The sequence below is a fragment of the Rousettus aegyptiacus genome, unplaced genomic scaffold (genome assembly GCF_014176215.1).
Source record: "Rousettus aegyptiacus isolate mRouAeg1 unplaced genomic scaffold, mRouAeg1.p scaffold_m13_p_13, whole genome shotgun sequence".
NCBI lineage: Eukaryota > Metazoa > Chordata > Mammalia > Chiroptera > Pteropodidae > Rousettus > Rousettus aegyptiacus.
In genome coordinates this window covers 76,056,925-76,064,015 of record NW_023416288.1, presented here as the reverse complement: position 1 = coordinate 76,064,015, position 7,091 = coordinate 76,056,925, and the positions used below count along the sequence as shown (strand labels likewise).

Here is a 7,091-nt window from a genome sequence, read left to right as displayed (position 1 = left end):
TCTTTTGTAAAATCTTTTATTGTTTTCTTCATATCTCTAGTTTTTTTTTGTAAATTTAATAAAAAATGTGATGCCTACTTATTCTTTTGCATTTTATTACTTAAATTATTCATGGATCATGAAATATAGATAATTTCTAAAGCTCCTAATAATTTTGCTCATGGTTTTGGAATAAGGCCAAACAGAGGACAAGCTATTATAAAGGGACTGAATAAGTATCATTCATGTATACAATCAGTGTAAAAGGTATTTGACAGCTCCAAGTAATAACAACTTGGAAGTCTCAGTTAAAATTAAACCCTTTTCAGACATAATTTTTACCCAGACCTTTTATCTTCTTTCATTGTTTTGGGGGCTGTGATGTGCTGTGATGTGTTGTTTGTCTACTGTGATCACCTCATACCTTTATTCTCAGGGGCAGAGGCAATATTTGCTAATTGGACTTAGGCCAGGATAAAGTGGATTTGACATGGACCTGAGAATCATCAGGGTTTGTCCATCTGCAACCTGACAGATGGGCAATTCCTCTGTGCTCTTAGTAACAAAGATTAGCTTCCTGCAATTTCTTTTACCTCTGATCCCAAATGAGTGGTGCGACTATAGAACAGCTACCAAGAGGCTTCTTGCAGCATTTAAGAGAACTGGATTTTCTTTTTAAATGTTAGTTTAAATAAGGAATCTGTTCTGTTTCCATATGGCTACGCAGCTGTGCAGCATCTCTGCAGTTGTGCATGGGCTGCTGTGGGGCCCCCGGGCCTGTGCTGGGGACATTGCAGCTGAAGCTGTGGCACACTTCAATTCAAAGGACAATGAAGGCAGCTGGTTCCTCTCCCTTTTCGTTCACAAAGTAGCTCCCCAGAAGGATGCCCACTCCACCCTATTGTCCAAGAAGGAGACCAGGAACCTCTATAAGATCTAGTTTCACAATGTGAAGCCCGAGTGTCTGGATGCCTACAACAGCCTGACAGAGGCTGTGCTGCCCAAGCCAACCTGGATAATGACTATCCCTGCTTGCTCGTGGGCAACTGGAACACATGGTACGGGGAGCAGGACCAGACAGTATATCTGTGGTGATTCTCAGGTGGCTACCCAGCCTTCATGGACTGCATGAACAAGCTCAAAACAACAAGGAGTACCTGGACTTCCTAAAGGAGTGGAGCTAGATACTGTTGTCCAGGAGAAACCAGACCCTCCTCGAGTTTGGCTTCTGGAATGAGCCACAACCCAGAGCAGGCCCCACAGTCTATGAGCTAAAGACATACCAGCTCATGCTAGGAACCATAATTGAGTGGGGGAACAATTGGTTTCAAGCCATCAAGTACCAAGAGGAGAACCAGGGGTCAGTGGGTAGCTTCTTCTGACAGTGGGGCTCTACATAGTGTACTATCTCTGGACCAATGAAGATCTACAATCTCAGGAGGAGACTAGAAATGCTGCCTGGAGGAAGAGGGGCTGGGATGAAAATGTCTACTACACATTCCCCTTGGTGCAACACATGGAGTGTCCCCTTGAAGATCTCGCCTCTTCAGGGCTGCTGCTGCTGACTCCATCTCCTTCTCCTTCTCCCTCAGAGCAGCCATGACAGAGGGGCTCCAAGTCCTGCTGTCTAGGCCTTGTCTCAGATCTGGGAGGACTCTACGGGTTAGTGCTCAGCTCAGACAAGGGGGAGCTGAAGGATGACAGGGTTCTGAAGATTTGCAGCTCTGCCCAGACCCTTCTCATCTTCCCCACCCACTTCGCTCCCTGTCCTGGAAGCAGTTTTTAATTTCTTTGAATAAAAACAGTAACTTTTTATGTCTTCTCACATTTACCTCTAAGCTTCCTTATCTCAAAGCCTCTAGTCCCTAATTATCACCATGGAAACTCTCAGTTTAACTTTAGTTGTACAAAAGATAGTGTGTCCAGAGGTTAGAGAAGGGGTAGGAAGGGAAAAGGTCAATCCAGGCCAGGCTCTGAAGAATTCTCTTGTCTTTACTTGCCATCCTCTTGCTGGACAGTCTGAGACAAGTCCCTTCAGCTGAGGAAAAGCCTAGAACTGCCACAGAAGTAAAGAGAAAAACCCTCAAGTTAGCAAAGTCAGCAGGAGGTCCACATATTCTACCCAGAAAGGCTGCAAAATGGGAGCTGGGAAAGATCTGGGGGCAGGAAACAATGGAACAGGAACAAGAAGGCAGAACTGGGAACCTAGAAGGCAGAACTTAGAATTCAGAACTTAGGTTTGAACTGCAGAACTTGGAATACAGAAAGGGGAAGAAAGAACAGAGACGACAGAAGACCACTTGAGGAGGGGTTCTTAACAGTTGGAGAGAAGCTCATCTGTTTCTCTCTATATAATGAGGTTGAAAACTTGAATATGTAGTTTCAGATCTTCTGTACAAGGAGTCTCCTGCACTCCCTTTTCTTTCCTGCAAGCAGAAGTATGGGTCAGAGCCTGTATTTCCCTCACCCTGTATTCCTTTTTTCTCTCTTTACATTTTGTCAACCCAACTTTCATTCTACTGGGCCACTAGGTGTGAGAGTGGGGCCAATGACTGTGAGGACCTCCTAAATGACCCCCACACCTCAGGAACCTGTGAGTAGCTTGATTCTGACACTCCCTTTCAGGAAAATTTGTGCTAGACTTGCTGATGAAACCAATCAAATGTTTACTTAAAATATATATATATATATATATTATTTCATAGGAGATAGAAGTCTATAAATTTCTTTTATTCCACAAAAACTGATATCATCATAGAAATTACTTTCTCATTTGGCATTGTCTGGTAAAGAATCACATTGCCAAATGATATAAGTGACTTTATTAAAAATGGAGAACTTCATTCTCATTTTGCAAGTGTATTTGTGTTGGCAGATACGCATTTTCAGTTTCTGAAGTGTTTCTTCCTTTCAGAAATGCATTCCTAAATTGTTAACAGAGCAGCCCTGGTGTTTATGAGAACAGAAGGGCCTTTCCTTTGATGTAATCTCTGAGTAGTTTCACAGAATTGAACACCTGCAAATACAAAAGTCCTAATTCTCTGAATACTTTTCCTGGTAATTTAGAAAAGCAGCTGGTTGAGCAGTTAGGCTTAATCTCTTCTTTTCCTGCTCTTATTCTTTCCATTTTCTATCAGTGCTTTTCAATGATTACTGCCTTGGTAGAAAATAGACATTTAGGTCAATTTATCTGAGGAAAACTTATGAAATATCAGATGGCATGAAATGTATATTCAAGGACTTCCAAAGATCAAATTGCCAGCATATAGATTTTTCATTTCTGGTCATGCAGAAGGGTGAGATTTTTGTAGGAGCTGAAATCAGTGTGATAGCTCAAACTGGATCAAGATATTTGCTGAAGGAACTAAACTCATAGTAACTCCTCCTGGTAAGTAACTTTTTTTCTATATTTACCCTAGTAATGAAAAACTAATAGACGCTTTTTAGATAAAAATTTAGGATAACCCATATCTGACTGCCATAGTTTTGCCCTCAGCATATGAACAGCAATTTTGCAGCTACTGATCACTGTAAATGGAAACAAAACTACTTTGTAAATGGTTTGTTTGTTCGTTTGTTTGTTTATTAGCAGATTCAAATTTTTCTTTTAAAATACACACACACACACACACACACACACACACACACACACACACACAAAGGGTAGACTCAGGCTAGAAATCGAAATATCTTCAGAACCATGTCTGTAAACCATTGATATAAGTTATTCGTTTAAGATACTTTTCTCATAGATGGTCTTTTAATTGAGAGACACTTTTATTATCTCTTCTCTATATTTTGAGAGAAAACATTGAGTTTCTTTCTCTCAATAATTTGCAAAATCTGTATTATTGGTTTTCATCTCATCCCTAACACCAGGGCAAACTTAATTCTTATAGTAAATGAGTATAGAACATCAATAAATCCCACCACTTATTATTTTAGCTTCTTAGAAGGTAGACTGAGATCAGTCAAAATGTATACTATCACAAGTTTTGTCATATTGCTTAGAGATAGGCCAGTTTAATGGAACTTTAAACTCAATAAGCCATTTCAGCTCCAAAGACCATGAAGAGTTTGCATGGTTTTACATCCTCATTTGTTCATTTATTCTCTCAGCAGACATTTATAGAAGACACTTTCTGTGCTGAATGCTAAAGATAAAGGATAAACAAGACACAATCCCAAGATTCAAAAAGTTTCTAATCTAGTGAATAAGTATTCTAGATGCTGGCTTAATTGATCCCCATGTTTTTTGGACTGCAGCTTCCAGAATGGCAGAAGGTTTTGGCTTCTTGAACTTCTTTTCTTCCTTAATTTATTTAATAGTTATTGCTTATGAAACCCATATATTTTGTTTGGTGGAAAATTTTGAAAAAAAAAGGGCCCCAAAACATCTCATTGAATAGACAAATAGTAGTGAGTATTTATTGAAGGTCACTACGCTAAATAGTTTCAGTGCCTTATCTCCTTCCACAACAGCCCGATACAGGAGATCTTCTTATTCTCAATTTATAGATAAGAAAACTGAGGCTTAAAGTAGTATGGTTATTTGCCTAAAGACCACATGACTAGTTAATATGGCAAAGTTTGGACTCCAATAAAGACTTGTCTACTCCAAAGTGCATGGTCTGGACCATCATGTGATATTAGAAACATTAAGTCAGGTTTTCATATTCTGAATATTTACTCTTCTAAAGCCTGACCTTTTAAATGGACTCTTTAACTGACTACTTAATTAGTAATAGCTCATAATTTATGTTACTGCTCATGCATGAAAACAGTGCTTCTGCTTCTAATCATGACACATAAATTACCTCCCTTGACCAAAAAGAAAGATCAAATAAGTCATATTGTATATGTATTCATTAATATTCCAAATGTGATTTTTAGAGTATTTCTATAAAATGAGAAGTCATTTTGACACCATTCCACTCAATTTTCCTTCTGTATTGGCATCATATTTGCTAGAAATATTGTAGCTGGTAAAAGTACTATAGTAGTTATACCAAATTGCATTACTAACTAAACCGTGTAACTCAGAGTTGCCTTTCTACTCATGATGAGACAGAAATATCAAACTGAACAGAATTCTCTGATGAGCAGCACAGGATTTATCGTCAATGCCCTGGAAACTGTAAGGGTATTTTCAAGTTCAAAGGAGCAGTCTTTCAACAATAATAGCTTATAAGACCATCATTAAGAATTCACACTCTGTAACAGCTCATCTGATCTACTATAAATGGAAATCGGATTCTGGGAAGAAGTTACTGTAAAATCAATCCATTTGCCCACTCCTCAACACCTATAAATACAGAATACCTGTAAAACAAGTTGAAATAAATTTATTAAATACTCAAATATTTTATTTAATACTCAAATATTTTATTTCTACTGTTGTTCCTTTTTGAAAATTAAAGAAATATTAACTCTAAACTACACTCTGGGGAAAAGAACTGACTGTATACATGAAAACCTTTTCAGGGAGGAGATTCAGGCAAAATGGTGAGAAAAGTTAAAATTATACTCTCCAACATGAATTGATATGGGAAAAGACATAACCCAAGGTACCCTGACAGAGAGGGTTCAGTTCTTCAATTCTTGACTACATTCATATCTAATGTGCTTTTCCTTCAACTTCATCTTGGTTTAATGTTAGCAGGGTAAATTTTTTATATATTTATGTCAATATGGAAAAACATGGATGCGGTTTTAAAACAGGCACCAAGGGACGTTTCTATGAAGACTTTTCAGATAGTGGGCAAATAGATGCCAGAGAATCAAGTGTTAATCCTGGCACACAGTTCATTGTTACAGGTTAATTTTCATTAAATTCTTCAGCTATGATAGGGAGGGGAGACAGATAATGCAGGTAATGCAGGGTAGGTGCTGGTACTGGTTCAGAATTCTTAGGTTCTGTCCCAGTTTGGTCATGAATCATAGTGGGATCACTGGAGAGGTTGGTGATCCTATTCAGGTCTTTGCGGACAGTTGTCTGCCTGACATAGCACTGAGGACATTGATAAGGAGTTAACTAGTTAGACCAACTGTGAGTTTCTAAGGGATGGAGATGTTAGATCTATTTGGTATTTTTATTTTGAAATATTTGTAAAGAAGATTATATATTTTATTTATTTGATTCCCAAAACAACCAATTGGAAAAAATGAACAAAATCTGCTAAATTTGTCATTTGGTAGCAGATGATTGATATCATATATCAAAATATTTAAGTGCTTGACCATATTCAAGAATGTCATAGTTGGATTTATTTTTTCCTAAATTTAGTCCAGTATTTTCATTGTTCATTAGCCTTAAAGATGAAATTTTGCCTGAATGAGGGACAACATCTCACAAGGATGTTCTAGCCTATGAGATCCATTCAAACAAAAGTTTTCAAAGAATTTTCACAAAGTTGATAAGGCATTGAAAATAATGAAAGAAATGATATATTTTGGTTCCCTTAGTGGTTGTGATCATATAAACAAATAAATTTATAAATTGAAAAACAACTTTATGGTCCTCTTTCTCAAGCTGACTATATATACTCAATGTAAGTTATAGCCATAAAATTAAAAATAGTAACAGATAAAATTCGTGAAAGTCCTGAAAAATGTTTTTTAGGAGAGTATAATTCAGGAAAAATTATAGACTTTGATTCTGGGTCAATCACTCTCTGCATAATCATTCTTTAGCAAATAAATTTTGATTTAGTGATTATTGCTTTATTCAAATTATAAAAAATACTACAAGCCTATTATAGAAAAAATTGAAAAATACAAATAATGAAATAAAAAATAAAATTTAATATTGACACATCACTGTTAACATTTTGATACATTTTCATTCATTTATTCTTTTTATGCAGCGACCATTAAAGTGGCTGTTGTGAGGATTAAATTGAAATTAAACATGGAAATTACCAACCATAAAGGTTGGGACATGTTTGGTGATTAAAATGTGAATTCTCCAGAATTCAAAGTATCACCCATTGGAGTTCTTTATGAACTCAGGATACAGATAAATGTATTAATTCTAATCTAGTCTACAGCTCACTTTAGAACAAAAGGTCAGTATTTGCAAAATAATTTTAATTTATAAAACTAAACAGTAC

General features: G+C 36.8%; 1 pseudogene; it reads left to right on the top strand.

Moving 5' to 3' along the window:
- Positions 1–604: 604 nt before the first annotated feature.
- LOC107501700 lies at positions 605–1,544 on the top strand (annotated as a pseudogene).
- The last annotated feature ends 5,547 nt before the right edge of the window (positions 1,545–7,091 follow it).